Source organism: Arachis hypogaea, chromosome 2 (assembly GCF_003086295.3).
Source record: "Arachis hypogaea cultivar Tifrunner chromosome 2, arahy.Tifrunner.gnm2.J5K5, whole genome shotgun sequence".
Classification (NCBI taxonomy): Eukaryota; Viridiplantae; Streptophyta; class Magnoliopsida; order Fabales; family Fabaceae; genus Arachis; species Arachis hypogaea.
In genome coordinates this window covers 57620791-57639590 of record NC_092037.1, presented here as the reverse complement: position 1 = coordinate 57639590, position 18800 = coordinate 57620791, and the positions used below count along the sequence as shown (strand labels likewise).

The 18800-nt window shown below is 40.7% G+C and overlaps 1 pseudogene; it reads left to right on the top strand.

Moving 5' to 3' along the window:
* The first annotated feature begins 15093 nt into the window (after window positions 1-15093).
* Window positions 15094-15195, top strand: LOC112766930 (small nucleolar RNA R71; annotated as a pseudogene).
* The last annotated feature ends 3605 nt before the right edge of the window (window positions 15196-18800 follow it).

The window sequence follows — 18800 nt, the reverse complement described above, 5'->3', positions numbered from 1 at the left end:
CTTCTACTCTCTTCTTTCTTCTTTTGCTCGAGGACGAGCAACTTTTTAGGTTTGGTGTGGTAAAAGCATTGCTTTTTGTTTTTCCATAACCATTTATGGCATCCAAGGCCGGAGAAACCTCTAGAAAGAGGAAAGGAAAGGCAAAAGCTTTCACCTCCGAGTCATGGGAGATGGAGAGATTCATCTCAAGGGTGCATCAAGACCACTTCTATGAAGTTGTGGCCTTGAAGAAGGTGATCCTCGAGGTCCCTTTTTCACTCAAAAAGAGTGAATATCCGGAGATCCGACATGAGATCCGAAGAAGAGGTTGGGAAGTTCTTACCAACCCCATTCAACAAGTCAGAATCTTAATGGTTCAAGAGTTCTATGCCAATGCATGGATCACCAAGAACCATGATCATTTTTGTGAACCCGGATCCAAAGAATTGGCTTACTAATGTTCGGGGGAAATACTTGGATTTTAATCCGGAAAATGTAAGGTTGGCATTCAACTTGCCCATGATGCAAGGAGATGAACATCCTTACACTAGAAGGGTCAACTTTGATCAAAGGTTGGACCAAGTCCTCACAGACATTTGTGAAGAGGGCGCCCAATGGAAGAGAGATTCAAGAGGGAAATCGGTTCAATTGAGAAGGCATGACCTCAAGCCCGTGGCTAGGGGATGGTTGGAGTTTATCCAACGCTCAATCATTCCCACTAGCAACCGGTCCGAAGTTACTATAGACTGGGCTATCATGATCCATAGCATCATGATTGGAGAAGAAATAGAAGTTCATGAGGTCATAGCTCAAGAACTTTATAAGGTGGCGGACAAGTCCTCTACCTTGGCAAGGTTAGCCTTTCCTCATCTCATTTGTCACCTCTATTATTCAGTTGGAGTTGACATAGAGGGAGACATCCCCATTGATGAGGACAAGCCCATCACTAAGAAGAGGATGGAGCAAACAAGAGACCCCTCTCATCATCAAATCCCTGAGATGCCTTAAGGGATGCACTTTCCTCCACAAAACTATTGGGAGCAACTAAACACCTCCCTAGGAGAATTGAGTTCCAACATGGGACAACTAAGGGTGGAGCACCAAGAACACTCCGTCATCCTCCATGAAATTAGAGAAGATCAAAGAATCATGAGAGAGGAGCAACAAAGACAAGGAAGAGACATTGAGGAGCTCAAGCACTCCATAGGATCTTCAAGAGGAAGAACAAGCCGCCATCACTAAGGTGGACCCGTTCTTTAATTTCCTTGTTCTTTATTTTCTGTTTTTCGAATTTTAGTTCTTATGTTTATCTATGTTTGTGTCTTGTGATCATTAGTGTCTTAGTGTCTAGGCCTTAAAGTTATGAATCTCCTATGAATCCATCACCTCTCTTAAATGAAAAATGTTCTTAATTGAAAAAGAGAAGAATTGCATGAATTTTGAATTTTATAACAGTTTAATTATTTTGATGTGGTGGCAATACTTTTGTTTTCTGAATGTATGCTTAAACAGTGCATATGTCTTTTGAATTTATGGTTCATGAATGTTGGCTCTTGAAAGAATGATGAAAAAGGAGACATGTTACTGAGGATCTGAAAAATCATAAAAATGATTCTTGAAGCAAGAAAAAAAAGCAGTGAATACAAAAAAAAAAATTCGAAAAAAGAGAGAAAGAAAAAGACAGAGAAAAAGAAAGAAAAAGAAAGAAATAAAGTTGTGATCCAAGGCAAAAAGAGTGTGCTTAAGAACCCTGGACACCTCTAATTGGGGACTCTAGCAAAGATGAGTCACAATCTGAAAAGGTTCACCCAATTATGTGTCTGTGGCATGTATGTATCCGGTGGTAATACTGGAAGACAGAGTGCTTTGGGCCACGGCCAAGACTCAATAAGTAGCTGTGTTTAAGAATCATCATACTTAACTAGGAGAATCAATGACACTATCTGGATTCTGAGTTCCTAAAGAAGCCAATCATTCTGAATTTCAAAGGATAAAGTGAGATGCCAAAACTGTTCAGAGGCAAAAAGCTAAAAGCCCCGCTCATCTAATTAATACTGATCTTCATAGATGTTTTTGGAATTCATTGCACATTCTCTTCTTTTTATCTTATTTGATTTTCAGTTACTTGAGGACAAGCAACAATTTAAGTTTGGTGTTGTGATGAGCGGATAATTTGTACGCTTTTTGGCATTGTTTTTAGTATGTTTTTAGTATGATCTAGTTAGTTTTTAGTATATTTTTATTAGTTTTTAGTTAAAATTCACTTTTCTGGACTTTACTATGAGTTTGTGTGTTTTTCTGTGATTTCAGGTAATTTCTGGCTGAAATTGAGGGACCTGAGCAAAAATCTGATTCAGAGACTAAAGAGGACTGCAGATGCTGTTGGATTCTGACCTCCCTGCACTCGAAGTGGATTTTTTGGAGCTACAGAAGCCCAATTGGCGCGCTCTCAACGGCGTTGGAAAGTAGACATCCTGGGCTTTCCAGCAATATATGATAGTTCATACTTTTCCCAAGATTTGATGGCCCAAACTGGCGTTCAAAGTCACCCTCAGTATTCCCAGCGTTAAACGCCGGAACTGGCACAAGGATGGGAGTTAAACGCCCAAACTGGCATAAAAGCTGGCGTTTAACTCCAAGGAGAGTCTCTACACGAAAATGCTTCAATGCTCAGCCCATGCACACACCAAGTGGGCCCGGAAGTGGATTTTTATGTCATTTACTCATCTCTGTAAACCCTAGGCTACTAGTTCTCTATAAATAGGACCTTTTACTATTGTATTTGGATCTTGAGATCTTTTTGATCACTTTAGATCTTTTGATCATTGGGAGGCTGGCCATTCGGCCATGCCTAGACCTTGTTCTTATGTAGTTTCAACGGTGGAGTTTCTACACACCATAGATTAAGGTGTGGAGCTCTGCTGTACCTCGAGTATTAATGCAATTACTATTGTTCTTCTATTCAATTCCGCTTGTTCTTGTTCTAAGATACCACTTGTTCTTCAACTTGATGAATGTGATGATCCGTGACACTCATCATCATTCTCACCTATGAACGTGTGCCTGACAACCACCTCCGTTCTACCTTAGATTGGGTGGATATCTCTTGGATTCCTGATACACGATGCATGGTTGATCGCCTGACAACCGAGCGCTCGCCTGACAACCGAGCCAGCCATTCCGTGAGATCAGAGTCTTCGTGGTATAGGCTAGAACTGATGGCGGCATTCAAGAGAATCCAGAAGGTCTAACCTTGTCTGTGGTATTCTGAGTAGGATTCAATGATTGAATGACTGTGACGTGCTTCAAAATCCTGAAGGCGGGGCGTTAGTGACAGACGCAAAAGAATCACTGGATTCTATTCCGGCCTGATTGAGAACCGACAGATGGATAGCCGTGCCGTGACAGGGTGCGTTGAACATTTCCACTGAGAGGATGGGAGGTAGCCACTGACAACGGTGAAACCCTTGCATAAGCTTGCCATGGAAAGGAGTAAGAAGGATTGGATGAAGACAGTAGGAAAGCAGAGAGACGGAAGGGACCAAGCATCTTCATACGCTTATCTGAAATTCCCACCAATGAATTACATAAGTATCTCTATCTTTATCTTTATGTTTTATTCGTATATCACCCATATCCATTTGAGTTTGCCTGACTAAGATTTACAAGGTGACCATAGCTTACTTCATACCAACAATCTCTGTGGGATCGACCCTTACTCGCGTAAGGTTTATTACTTGGACGACCCAGTACTCTTGCTGGTTAGTTGTGCGAAGTTGTGTTTATGCCATGGTATTGAACACCAAGTTTTTGGATTCATTACCGGGGATTATTTGAGTTGTGAAAAGTATTGATCACAATTTCGCATACCACAATCTCATCCGGTAGCGAATAAAACCATGTCTTTGCTTGCGCTTCAAGAGAGAAAGGGAAAGCAAAAACCATGATAGCCACCTCATCGGCTCCATGCCTTCGAGCCGTAGAACAAGTAACTTGAAAATCCTTTAGATGTCGGTTGGGGTCTTGACCTGGCAACCCATGATACTTAGGTAGTAGATTTATCAAGCTGCTCTTCAATTCAAAGTTTGGATCAAGGTTAGGATACCTTGCTTGCAATGGTTGAAGTACAATATCCGGAGCTCCTTGCTCATGTAAAGTGATCCGGCGTGGCTCCGCTATGTGTGGTTCACCTGTAGAATACAAAGATGTATTAGTAGTGCCAACAGAAGAATAGGAAGTAGCGGACTCCAAGTCACTCTCGGTACCGTCTAGTGATTCGGTATGTTCCTCAAGAGAGGCCGAAGTACTAGCCATATAGTCCAACTGCCGTCTAGCATGCCGAGTGTGTAACAGAGTTCTTTCAATCTCAGGATCAAAATTGGCTAAGCTAGAATTCAGTTGAGACTGAGTCATCAAACTTGAGAGTCATAGCACAAAATAAAAGAAGCTAAACTATAGCTAAGTATTGAAAGCAAACAAATTATCTACAATATTCACAAATTCACATAACCAATATCAAGGCATATGTTGTAACCATTCCCCGGCAACGGCGCCAAAAATTTGATGGCCACGGGAATTGCGTCGGAAGAGAATTTCTCAATGAAGTTGCGTTGCAAGTATAGCTCTACCAACAACAATCCTCGAGGATCAAATTTAGAAAGGAATTGGTTGTAACAAGTTCAACACCAATAAAGTAACCGAAGTATTCAAACCTCCGGTCGTCTCACAAGGAATAGGCAAACATGTGCTTCAACATTGGTTAGAAATCCGGAGTTGTAAGTCATGAGCAAGAAAGTAAACTAGGAATCTTAGCAAACAAGTAATCTAAAGTGCAAGGAATTAATTCAAATAACTAAGCAAGATGTGAGCAATTTCAAACTAAGAAGACAACATTCAATTTAATTCTACTCTCAACTAAACAAGAACTATAACTAAGGTAAGGCAATGAAGATTTTTGGTTTTCTAAATAAGAATGATAAAAATAACTCTTGGCTAGACATGGGAATTGGGGTCACTATCCTTGTCTAATAACCATATCTTGACAATTATGAGGAGCCAAACTCATTAAATCTACTTCTATACTTGAAGTAAGTTAAATGGCTTGGTCAACATCTACACATAAGGTCTAACCTCACTACTAATTAACCTAGTAGTAGGCTAGTGTCAATGGCTATCAAATTGACCACTAAGGGTTCCCAAATCATCAAATCCATTAGACCCAATGACTCAAGTTTACCCAATTCCCTTGGCCTAAGCCAAGAGTAAAAAGAACTACTCCATAATCAAGGCAAACAATTTATCAAACACTTGGTAAGCATTAACAAAAGACATGTTCAAATTGCAATTGGATTGAAATTAACAAATACCCACTAACAAATATCAACTTACAATCACTCAAATAACACAATTAAGCAAAGAAATCATCAATATAACATCAACAAGTCAAGATTCACAACATTCATGCAATGGGTATAAAGTGACAATTGACAAGAATCCATAAACTAACACAAGATCTAAGCAAAAGTATACTAAGGAATTCAAATTAAACGATCAAAGCTAGTAATTAACAAAATCCAATTTAGATTCAACAAGGGAAGATCAAATTAAAGCTAGATCTAGAGAAGAACAAGGGTTTCTCTCTCTAGAAGAACAAAAAAACCCAAAAAAATAGAAAATGTGTCTTAGTGTCAAAATGATTGATCCCCCCTTCTCCCTAGCATTCTTGGGTCTTTTTCCATGCAGAAACAGCTTGAAATTTGGCCTAATGAGCCTCAGAAATTGCCAGGCACGATTTCTTTTAATGAGGTCACGTGCAGCTTCCCACGCATGCGCGCCTGATGCACGTAAACTTGTCTCTCAACAAATTTCTCTTCGGCAAGTATACCGAATTGCCATCAAGTAAAAACTCACAATAGAGTGAGGTCGAATCCCACAGGGATTGATTGGTCAAGCAACTTTAGTTGGAAGAATGTGCTAGTTGAGCTAAATAGAAATTTAGTTGAGAATTACAGAAAATTAAATGGCAGGAAAGTAAAGTGCAGAATCTTAAATGAGGATATGGGAAAATGAACATGGAAATAAATGGCATAAAGTAAAGAGAAAGGGTAAGATCAAAGATAGGGAATTCATTAGGCTTAGGAGATGTTGCATTCTCCGGATCAAGTTCATTCTCATCTCTTCCTCAATCAATGCAGTCATTGATCTCCTTGGCAATCTTAAGTGATTGGATCCCAATTCCTTAGCAATCCAATCTCTCTAAGCTTGAACAATTGCCCAATTCCTTGATTTAATTGCTCATGGGAAGAGATGAAGTATGGTCACTGATTATACCACATGTATTTCCAAATCAAAGTGTTGGGAGGATTACATGTCACTATATCCGCCCAAACCCCAATTTGGTCCAACATGAGAAAGCATTTCTAGCATGATCTCCTAATCCCTTTTCCAAGGCTCAGAAGAGATCCAATTATGGAGAGTTTCTTTTCCAAGACAACTAACCAATTAGATTAAGATCAAAAGCTTCCTAGTAAATCAAGAGAAAAGAAAGAGGAAGAAGAATGGAAACTATAACTGATCCATCAAATTACAACAGAGCTCCCTAACCCAATGAAAGGGGTTTAGTTGTTCATAGTTATGGAAATGGAAATGAAAAATGGTAGAACAGAATACATGCTTCCCAAACTAGAAAATGCAAAAAGTAAATATACAGAGTGTAGTTCTCCAAAAGTGCCAAGCTTCCCTATAGTTCAAAACTACTCCTATATATACTACTCTTCTTGATCTTCTAGTGAGTTCTTCAAGTCTTGGATATGGGCCTTTGATCTTGAGTTAAAGCAGTTACAATCTTCAGTGGGCTCAGCTTTGTTTGCAGAAAAATGTGAGTTAGGCATGGGCGTTAGTTAGGACGTTAGTGGCGTTAACGTTAAGTGAGGATATGGGTTCGAGAACGTTAGTGACAATCACCTTTTCCACTAACGTTTCAACCCAAAATGATCAACGTTAACTTCAACGTTAGTGGCACTAACGTGACCACTAACGTTGCCTCTTGGTCCTTCGCAAACGTTATTGGGAATCACCTTTTCTAATAACGTTGCCTTGTTCCCCCTTCCCTACGTTAGAGTTATAACTAATGTGACTCCTAACGTGGGCATGCCTAAGCTTTGAGAGCGTTAGTGACACTTACCATTATCACTAATGCTCCAAACACCCCTCCTTCCCATGTTAGAGTTCAAGTTAATTAGCTTAACGTGGTAGTGATTGCCATCTCCAATATTAGTGACAAAGGTGAGTGTCACTAACGTTGGCTTATCATGCTTAGCTCCACGTTATCTCTCACGTTAGTGGTCTTAACGTGACCACTAACGTGGGCACTCTTGGATTGGTCCAACGTTAGTGACAAAGGTGAGTGTCACTAACGTTGGTGATTGGTTCTTCATCCCACATTAGAGTTCACGTTAATTGGATTAACGTGACTCTTAACGTGGCTTCATTGTGCCTTTGTGGAACGTTAGTGGCAACCACTTTTACCACTAATGTTGGAGCTCTTCTTCCTCCTCTACGTTAGCTACCACATTAATGTAGTTAACGTGGCGATTAACGTGGGCTATGATGGCTTCGAGGGCGTTATTGGCGATCACTTTTCCATTAACGCTACAAGCTTGTTCCCATTCCACGTTAGTGGTCACGTTAATTAGATTAACGTGGCTGCTAACGTGGCTCCTTCTTGCTTCCTTTGTCCTGAAATTAAGCAATTAAGGTGCATCAAAGCTCTGTTCCAAGTCATGAGATTATGCATCATCAACTATATCATACAATTCCTGCCTAATCCTCATGAAATCATGTAAAGTTCACAATAATTGCTTGAATCAAGGTGTAAGTGTATTTTCATCCAAAACTTGCTTATTTACTAAGAAAATGCATGAAACTACCCTAAAACAGTAAAGAAAAAGTCAGTGAAACTGGCCAAGATGCCCTGGCATCACAACACCAAACTTAAAGCTTGCTTGTCCCTAAGCAAGTACTGAAACACAGGAAAGATGAATGAAAGAACAAGATAACCAATTTATTGATATAAAAGTCAAATTTCTGGTTTATGGGGTTTCATGCATAGCAACTTAGGTTCATTCCTTCACTGGTTTTCAGGCCTTTATCATGCCCTTGAACACTTGCTTGATTGCATCTCTTGAGAATTCTTATTATTGATCCTCCCTTCCTTTCTAGGGTTTATTGCATTCTTCTTAGGCTAAGTGCTCTGTAAGAGAGCGACTCTTTATGATAAACTTTCAGCCAACACTCCCAAACCAGTTGGTTCAAGGTGCTAGGTGTTAAGACACCCCTAAGGACTTACTCCCTCAAGTCTCTTTCCCTCATACATACACACCACAGGCACATGGTTTGTTGTTTTTCTTCCTTGAGACCTTGGTGTCCAGCACCTCTTTGGGTTACTAAGTGCTCTGTAGCAAAGGTTACTCTTGATAGTGGACTTTCAGCTGATAATCCCGGATTAGTTAACCCAAGTTACCAAGTGATAAGGCTCCCCTAAGAGCTTATTCATCCAAGCATATCCCTTGCACAGGAACACCACAGACACATGCCTCAATATTCAACCATTGGTTCCTAGCCTTCTTTCTTATTATTTTTCTTCCCTTTTCAACTCTTATTGCTTTTTCTCTTTTCTTATTAAGATCTTATTTTTTTTGTTAGTCTCATAGGATGTGTTCCAAGCATGTGGTTTAGAGCATATAGTTGCCTATATACCTTGTGGGTGAATGGTGCACGAAATTGCAATCACACTTTTGCAATCCCGCACAACTAACCAGCAAGTGCACTGGGTCGTCCAAGTAATACCTTGCGTGAGCAAGGGTCGATCCCACGGAGATTGTCGGCTTGGAGCAAGCTATGGTTATCTTGTAAATCTTAGTCAGGATATCAGAAACTATCAGGATTGATTGTGAAAAGCTAAAGAACATGAAATGATTACTTGTTTTGCAGTAATGGAGAATAGGTTGAGGTTTGGAGATGCTCCATCTTCTGAATCTCTGCTTTCCTACTGTCTTCTTCTTCAAACACGCAAGTCTCCTTCCATGGCAAGCTGTATGTAGGGTTTCACTGTTGTCAATGGCTACCTCCCATCCTCTTAGTGAAAACGATTGCATATGCTCTGTCACAGCACGCGGAATTCATCTGTCAGTTCTCGGTCAGGCCGGAATAGAATCCAGTGATTCTTTTGCGTCTGTCACTAACGCCCCGCCTGCTAGGAGTTTGAAGCACGTCACAGTCATTCAATCATTGAATCCTACTCAGAATACCACAGACAAGGTTTAGACCTTCCGGATTCTCTTGAATGCCGCCATCAATTCTAGCTTATACCACGAAGATTCCGGTTAACGAACCCAAGAGATAACTACTTAATCTAAGGTAGAACGGAGGTGGTTGTCAAGCACGCGTTCATAGTTGAGAATGATGATGATTGTCACGGATCATCACATTCATCCGGGTTAAGAACAAGTATTATCTTAGAATGGAAGCAAGCATGATTGAATGAGAAACAGTAGTAGTTGCATTAATCTATCACGACACAGCAGAGCTCCTCACCCCCAACCATGGGGTTTAGAGACTCATGCCGTGGAAAGTACACAAAGAAAACGTGCAAAGTGTCATGAGGTACAGATACAATCTCAAAAGATCCTATTAATAGTAAACTAGTAGCCTAGGGTGTACAGAAATGAGTAAATGACGTAAAAATCCACTTCTGGGTCCACTTGGTGTGTGCTTGGGCTGAGCAATGAAGCATTTTCGTGTAGAGACCTTTTCTGGAGTTAAACGCCAGCTTTCATGCCAGTTTGGGCGTTTAACTCCAAGTTTTATGCCAGTTCCGGCGTTTAACGCTGGAATTTCTGAGGGAGACTTTGAGCACCGGTTTGGGCCATCAAATCTTGGGCAAAGTATGGACTATCATATATTTCTGGAAAGCCCAGGAAGTCTACTTTCCAATGCCGTTGAGAGCGCGCCAATTGAGCTTCTGTAGCTCCAGAAAATCCGCTTCGAGTGCAGGGAGGTCAGAATCCAACAGCATTTGCAGTCCTTTTTGGTCTCTGAATCAGATTTTTGCTCAGGACCCTAAATTTCAGCCAGAAAATACCTGAAATCACAGAAAAACACACAAACTCATAGTAAAGTCCAGAAAAGTGAATTTTAGCTAAAAACTAATAAAAATATACTAAAAACTAACTAGATTATACTAAAAACATACTAAAAACAATGCCAAAAAGCATACAAATTATCCGCTCATCAGTGAACCAACTTAGCTGATCAATGACCATACCACAAACTTAAGAATTTACTTCACAAGATAACTCCACTCATATTTTTCATAACATTTTCTTTTTGATTTACTTAAGGGAACAATCATACATATAAGCAAGATGAAATTGGAAGCCAGGGACTTAAACCAACACACTTAGACCTAAACAATGAAATTTTAAAAGCAGAATTTAAAGTTCCTACCCTACTATGGAAGCATGTTCTATTTCATACATGATTTTTCTTATTTAAAGCTTGAAAAAAGATAGAACTAAGAAAGAACTCCACCACCTTTCACTTATTGGAATGCTCATGTCCCTTTGTTTCCTCTGTCTTGGGATCCTCCTTGATTGCTTGAGTCCCCATTTCCTTTGCGCTTCCCGATCAGCTTTTTCCAGAAACCAGCATCATTCATCTTCTTCTTTAATGCTTTATTTTGTTGTTTCACCTTTCCCTCTTCTTGTTCTGTTAAGTCTTTGCGGACTGCATCATAACTTGGGATGGTAGGGTGCAAGTTATGCATATGCCCAGTCACATAAGTTAACTTGGCCTGAGTGTTTATGCTAAACTCTTCCCGATGCAGTTGTCGTCCTTCGTTGAGCATGCTGAACTCGTTGAATGCTTTCATCTAAGCTAACTGACGTTGGTTGAGTTCTTGAAGGTGTTTGTCTTGGCGCTCTTGCCTTTCGGTCACTTGATTGATGGCTTGGGTGAACTGGGAGTAATGCTCCTGTTGCAGCTCCATTTGTTGTTTATGCCACTCACTTTGTTGACCCATCCAATTAGAGAATATTTCTTCTTGACAATCCATCCTTTGAGATTGAACATGTAGTTATTGTTCTTGTCCCTCCATATAGCTCCTTTCCATATCCTCAATGGCTCCTTGAATATGAACCAGATTTATGTTGGTCGGATCATATTGCTCTTTTGTTGGTACCCTGTTTGTTGGGGTTCTTCTTGGTGAGGTTCTTCTTGGTGAGGCTCTTCTTGTGTAGTTCCTTTCCTTATCTGAGGCCTTCTTTGCTGTTGAGCGGGTGCCACATACTTTATACGCTGGAGCGTAACTAACCTCCCCGGGTTTACCCATTTTGGATTGTTATCTTCGAATACTACCTTGGCTTTCATACATAGTCTAAGGATGGTGCTGGGGTACCAAAGTCTAGCACTTGGATCACTCTTCTTGGCTGAATCTTGGATTCCCTCAGCTATAATTTCATCATGCACATTGATGCCTCCACCCTTTATTAAGCAATGTACCATAGTAGCTCGAGCAATGTTGACCTCAGAATTGTTTGAGGCTGGGAGGATAGATCTCCTCACGAGCTCAAACCATCCCTTGGCTTCCGGGATGAGGTCTCCTCTCTTAATAAACCGCGGCCTCTTATCCGAGTACCTTTCCCAATTAGATCCTATAACACACATATCATTCACAATTTCTTCAAGTTCATCCTCGTCGGGGACATTGCTTATTCTTACTTGATAACTGAGCTCATCAAAATGTGGCGATCTCAGCTGAAGAGTCCTTGTTATAGCATTGGGGCTGAAGTCCACCTCTGTTCCTCTCACGTAGCTTTTGAAGGTGGGGGCCCTAGTATTGTCTTCTCTGGCCACATTGGCGTAGAACTCCTTGATGAGATTTGCACTTATCTTTGTTTCTGGGTTCGTGAGCTTTTGCCAACCCCTCTGTTCAATCTTCTCTCTAATCTTTGGGCACTCATCCTCGTTGAACTGAAATGTCAACTCTGGAAATATTTTCTTTTTTTTTTATCCGTTCAAATTGGAGCTCATGGAAGGCGGTCTTGAATTTTCCTGCATCGAAAGGGATGCTCTCCACCGGTTCCTTCCTCTTTCGCCTCTTGGAGCTTGATGATGCCATGAGTGAGAATTTGTGTGTGAAGATGTTGAGTGTGTGTGTGTTCGAAAGAAAGAAGAGAGATAGATTGAGAGGATGATTGCATATGGAGTGGGTTAGGGTGGGGGTTATATAGGGGGATGATGAGATTGAAGGGTGTAGATTGATAGAAGAACTCAATGGTGGACGGTTGGGGTTTAGCATTGGATGGGCACAAGGATCACTCCTTTTATGAGGGTCTTGGTTTGGTCTCCAAGGCTATCTCACTCCCAATGTTGCATGGTAACACTTCCCAAGATACTCCCCTTGAAGGCAAGTGTGTAGTTCCATGGGTGAGGTGGCCAAACCCCCCTTCAATTGGTTGTCCCGTCAAGCTCCTCCAATATTCCCTTCAAATTCCTTGCAAAACAAAAGGAAAGAGAAATTAGTTTGAATTGTGGTGGTAAAAAAGACTTTGGGGAGGCTAGCCACCCTCCAATTTTTTTTGTTTTTGCTTTTGACTAACTAAGAGCCATTCATGAATGCAAACTAACCGACCAATCAAATGCCCATGCATGCAACGTTGGTGACACCAAACTTAGTTTGTGATCATATGGTGCAACAAGATTTGATTAGAACTTTCATAATATGGAGTGTGTTCAAGCTCTTTTGGTGTGCCTTGAACACCAAACTTATCATTTACCATATGTTGCGTGTAGAGATTTTAATAGGTGTTTATCAAAGTTGATTTAGAATCCATGAACTTTGCTTTATTAACTATTATTAAAGATTAAAAAGAAAGGGTATAGAACATGGGTTGCCTCCCATGAAGCACTTCTTTAGCGTCATTAGCTTGACATTTTGGTAGTGTTTCAAATCTTCCCCTCTTGCAATGAATCTGTTTCCATTTGCTTTGTTGAGAAGCTCCACATGTTCTAAGGACAGAATTTTTCTGATGGTGTACACTTGAGGTAGCTGAGATGGGATGGTGGGGAGATGAGGTGGGATAGGTGGAATATAGGCAGAGACCACTTCATCTCCTGGAGAAAAACCCTCTTTAGGAATCTTCTTGTTCCTCCATCCCCTTGGGGCCTTCTTCTTTGTTTCCCTTGATGTTACTTTGCTCCTTGTGGTTTCTTCTTTCAGGAAGGTCCTATTGCTTGTCTCATATGACTCTGGTGGGTCTAGCTCCTCTTGGGTTACACTTGGCTATTGCTCCTTCTGACCACCTTGCTTGTCAACCATCAAGGTTTTCAGGTGTGATACTTGTGTTCCCATGCTTGTCTCTTCCATCAGCTCCTTACTGTGGTCTTCTTTGACTCTTTGTTATCATGATCTACTTCTTGTGAGGGTTTAAAGACATTGAAGGTGAGGTGTTCATCATGTATTCTTAAGATTAGTTCTCCTCACTCCACATCTATAAACACTTTGGCTGTGGCTAAGAATGGCCTCCCTAAGATGATGGGATGGATGTGATTCTCTTCCATCTCTAGGATAACAAAGTCTGTGGGCAGGAAGTAATTTCCAACCTTTACTAATACGTTTTCAACCATTCCTATCGCCTGTTTTTGAGTTTCGTCAGTCAAATTAATGATTACGTCTATGGGTGTTAGCTCATTGATTTGAAACTTTTTCATGAGGGACAGAGGCATTAAGTTGATACTTGCTCCTAAGTCACAGAGCCCTTTATCAATCATTGTCTCTCCTATAGCACAGGGAATGTGAAAACTCCTTGGATCCTTCTTCTTTATAGGTGGCACTATTTGAATGAGAGCACTGCACTCCCTATTCATCTTTATTGTTTGCCCACCCTTCAATGAACTCTTTTTGGCCAGCAGCTCCTTTATGTACTTAATGTAGGAGGGCATTTGTTGGAGGGTCTTAATGAATGGTATATTTACATCAAGAGATGCAAACATATAGAGGAACCTTGAATACATTCTCCTTGCTACACCACCTTTGAGTCTTTGGGGAAAGGGTGCATATGGATTTAGGGTCTCCCCTTTCTTTAGCTCCTCCCTATGTGTGGGATGGGGTGCGTGGTTACTATCTTCATGCTTTTCCTTTGGATTGTCATGGAAGTGTTCTGTTTGTGTGTGCACTTCCTCCACATTCCTCTCATCACTTATAGTGATCATCTTGCATTCTTCCTACCTTACTTTCTTTGTTTCTCCTCTGGGGTTCTTTTCTGTGTCACTTGGGAAACTATCAGTAGGCTTGGGAAAATGTTGAGATAGATATCCCACTTGGGACTCCAGCCTCTTGATGGTATCTCCCTAGTTTTTTATATTGGCTCGCACTTCATCCTTGAACACTATGTTGTCTTGGACTTCTTTACATATGTCTTCAAGTAGAGTCTCAATTCTGGAGAGTCTATCTTCGGTTGGTGATAGTGGGTTGAGGTTAGATGGTTGAGATGGGTGATTAGGTGGGTGTTGATAGAATCTCTGTGAGGGATGTTGGTGAGTTGCATTATTGTTGGGATTGTGGTTGTGGCATCTCTGATCTTGGCCTTGGTCTTGTTGATTTTCCCACCCAAAGTTAGAGTGGTTTCTCCAACCAGAATTGTAAGTTTTGGAGTATGGATCATGGGTCTGTCTGGGTGAGTTTCCAACATAGTTGGCTTATTCCCAATCACCTTCTTCTCCTGCATTTACCCCTTCTTGAGCTGGTAATAAGGTGATGATTACTGGAACTTGATTTTCTTCTACCTTCTTGGTAAGATCTGCTAGCTTCTTGGTGATCATCTTATTTTGAGCCAGCAATGCATCTATATGGTTCAGCTCCATTACTCCTTGAGTGTTGCTTCTTTCAGAAGCATAGAAGTAGTCATTCTCAGCCACAGTCTCAATGACATCTATGGCTTCTTCAATGGTTTTCTTCTTATTTAGAGAGCCCCCTGATGAATGGTCTACAACCTTCTTTGACTCATAAGAAAGACCTTCATAGAAAATGTGCAGTTGAACCCATTCATTGAACATATCTGGTGAGCATCTTCTTGTTAAGTCCTTAAACCTCTTCCATGCCTCATAGAGAGTTTCACCATCTTATTGCCTGAAGTTTTGTACCTCATCTCTCAGCCTATTGATTCTTTGAGGAGGGTAGAATCTTGCCAAAAACTTGTTTACCACATCCTCCCAATTTGTTAAGCTCTCCTTTGGGAATGATTCTAGCCACTTAGATGCTTTGTCCCTGAGTGAAAAGGGAAACAATAGCAGTCTATAGACATCTGGATGGACACCATTAGACTTCACAGTGTCACATATTCTTAGGAAGGTGGTTAGATGTTGATTGGGGTCTTCTTGGGCACTTCCTCCGAATGACCAATTGTTCTGAACAAAGGTGATGAGCTGGGGTTTTAATTCAAAGTTGTTGGCATGTATGGTGGGCTTTTAGATGCTACTTCCATAATTTCCTAGGTTTGGATTGATGTAAGAGCCTAGAACTCTCCTTTCTTGCCCAACATGATTCACAAGGTCTTCTCTAGCATGGTTGTGAGCTTCTTCTTTATGGTTGTTTTCCAAGTTCTCCTCCATGTTTGTTTCAAAGTACTCTTCTTCTTCCTCAGCACCAACAACTCTTTTCCCTCTTGCTTCCCTCCTTAATCTAAGGAAGGTCCTCTCAGGTTCTGAATCAAAGGAAGTTGAAGCTTCACTTCTTCTCCCTGTCATACAACTAACAGAGCACACAGCAAGAAATAAAATGGATTGATTATTCTTGTTAGAGTGGCTGTTAGTGTGAGTAGTGCAAATTATCAAACAGTTAGTGGGTTAGTGAGCAGAATTATAAGTAAATTCAAAGAAAAAGAAAATAACGAGGGGATAAGGGGTGAGGACGAGAATTAATTGAAACTAAACGTAATTGACTAGGCAAATTAAACAATAAAAAGAAAATGCTCAATCTAGTGAACTTCCAACTTAATCATTGTCGATACAAAATTAATCCCCGGCAACGGCGCCATAAACTTGATGCACGAAAACTTGTCTCTCAACAAATTTCCCTTCGGCAAGTATACCGAATTGTCGTCAAGTAAAAACTCACAATAGAGTGAGGTCGAATCCCATAGGGATTGATTGGTCAAGCAACTTTAGTTGGAAGAATGTGCTAGTTGAGCTAAACAGAAATTTAGTTGAGAATTGCAGAAAATTAAATGGCGGGAAAGTAAAGTGCAGAATCTTAAATGGGGATATGGGGAAATGAACATGGAAATAAATGGCATAAAGTAAAGAGAAATGGTAAGATCAAAGATAGGGAATTCATAGGGCTTAGGAGATGTTGCATTCTCTGGATCAAGTTCATTCTCATCTCTTCCTTAATCAATGCATTCATTGATCTCCTTGGCAATCTTAAGTGATTGGATCCCAATTCCTTGGCAATCCAATCTCTCTAAGCTTGAACAATTGCCCAATTCCTTGATTTAATTGCTCATGGAAAGAGATGAAGTATGGTCACTGATTATACCACATGTATTTCCAAATCAAAGTGTTGGAAGGATTACATGTCACTATATCCGCCCAAACCCCAATTTGGTCCCACATGAGAAAATATTTCTAGCATGATCTCCTCATTCCTTTTCCAAGGCTCAGAGGAGATCCAATTATGGAGAGTTTCTTTTCCAAGACAACTAACCAATTAGATTAAGATCGAAAGCTTCCTAGTAAATCAAGAGAAAAGAAAGAGGAAGAAGAATGGAAACTATAATTGATCAATCAAATTACAACAGAGCTTCCTAACCCAATGAAAGGAGTTTAGTTGTTCATAGCTCTGGAAATGGAAATGAAAAATGGTAGAACAGAATACATGCTTCCCAAACTAGAAAATGCAGGAAGTAAATATACAGAGTGTAGTTCTCCAAAAGTGCCAAGCTTCCCTATAGTTCAAAACTACTCCTATATATACTACTCTTCTTGATCTTCTAGTGAGTTCTTCAAGTCTTGGATATGGGCCTTTGATCTTGAGTTGAAGTAGTTACAATCTTCAGTTGGCTCAGCTTTGTTTGCAGAAAAATGTAAGTTAAGCATGGGCGTTAGTTAGGACATTAGTGGCGTTAACGTTAAGTGAGGATGTGGGTTCGAGAACGTTAGTGACAATCACCTTTTCCACTAACGTTTCAACCCAAAATGATCAACGTTAACTTCAATGTTAGTGGCACTAACGTGACTACTAACGTTGCCTCTTGGTCTTTCACAAACGTTATTGGGAATCACCTTTTCCAATAATGTTGCCTTGTACCCCCTTTCCCTACGTTAGAGTTCATGTTAGTATAACTAACGTGACTCCTAACGTAAGCATGCCTAAGCTTCGAGAGCGTTAGTGTCACTTACCATTATCACTAACGCTCCAAATGCCCCCTCTTTCCCATGTTAGAGTTCACGTTGATTAGATTAATGTGGCCACTAACGTGGTAGTAATTGCCATCTCCAACGTTAGTGACAAAGTTGAGTGTCACTAACGTTGGCTTATCATGCTTAGCTCCACGTTATCTCTCACGTTAGTGGTCTTAACGTGACCACTAACGTGGGCACTCTTGGGTTGGTCCAACGTTAGTGACAAAGGTGAGTGTCACTAATGTTGGTGATTGGTTCTTCATCCCACGTTAGAGTTCACGTTAATTGGATTAACGTGACTTCATTGTGCCTTTGTGGAACGTTAGTGGCAATCACTTTTACCACTAACGTTCGAGCTCTTCTTCCTCCTCTACGTTAGCTACCACGTTAATGTAGTTAACGTTGCAACTAACGTGGGCTATGATAGCTTCGAGGGCGTTATTGGCGATCACTTTTTCCATTAACGCTACAAGCTTGTTCCTATTCCACGTTAGTGGTCACGTTAATTAGATTAACGTGGCTGCTAACGTGGCTCCTTCTTGCTTCCTTTATCCTGAGATCAAGCAATTAAGGTGCATCAAAGCTCTGTTCCAAGTCATGAGATTATGCATCATCAATTATATCATACAATTCTTGTCTAATCCTCATGAAATCATGTAAAGTTCACAATAATTGCTTGAATCAAGGTGTAAGCGTATTTTCATCCAAAACTTGCTTATTTACTAAGAAAATGCTTGAAACTACCCTAAAACAGTAAAGAAAAAATCAATAAAACTGGCCAAGATGCCCTGGCATCAGCGCCATGTGTGCGTGCGCACCGATTGCCTTTGTGATCCACGTGTGCGCGCCAAGTGCACGTGCGCGTCAGTTGGAATTCTTTAGCCTGCACAGATGCGTCCATCCTTGCGCGCCGCTTCCAGTTATCCTCATCCACACGTGCGCGTGATGTGCGCGTGATGTGCGCGTGTGCTTCGGTGCTGCAGTTCCTAAAATCCAAATCTTCATGTTCCTTCCTCTTATGCATGCTTTCTTTCTCTCTTCTAGGCCATTCTTACCCTATTAATTCTGAAATCACTCAACAAATACGTCACGGCATCGAATGGCAATAAAGAGGATCAAAATATAGCAATACTAAGGCAAAATAAGCATGTTTTCTATCATGGAGCTATATTAGGAAGTGAACACAAAACCATGCATTTCTTGTGAAAAAGTGCGAGAAATATTGACAAAAACACCCCAAATTAAGCACGAGATAAACCACAAAATTAGGGTTTATCAATACGCACAAGAAAATTAGCATGTGTGCGTGCGCACAAGTACTTGTGCATACGCATAGGAGATCTTTCAGCCGAGTGTGCGGA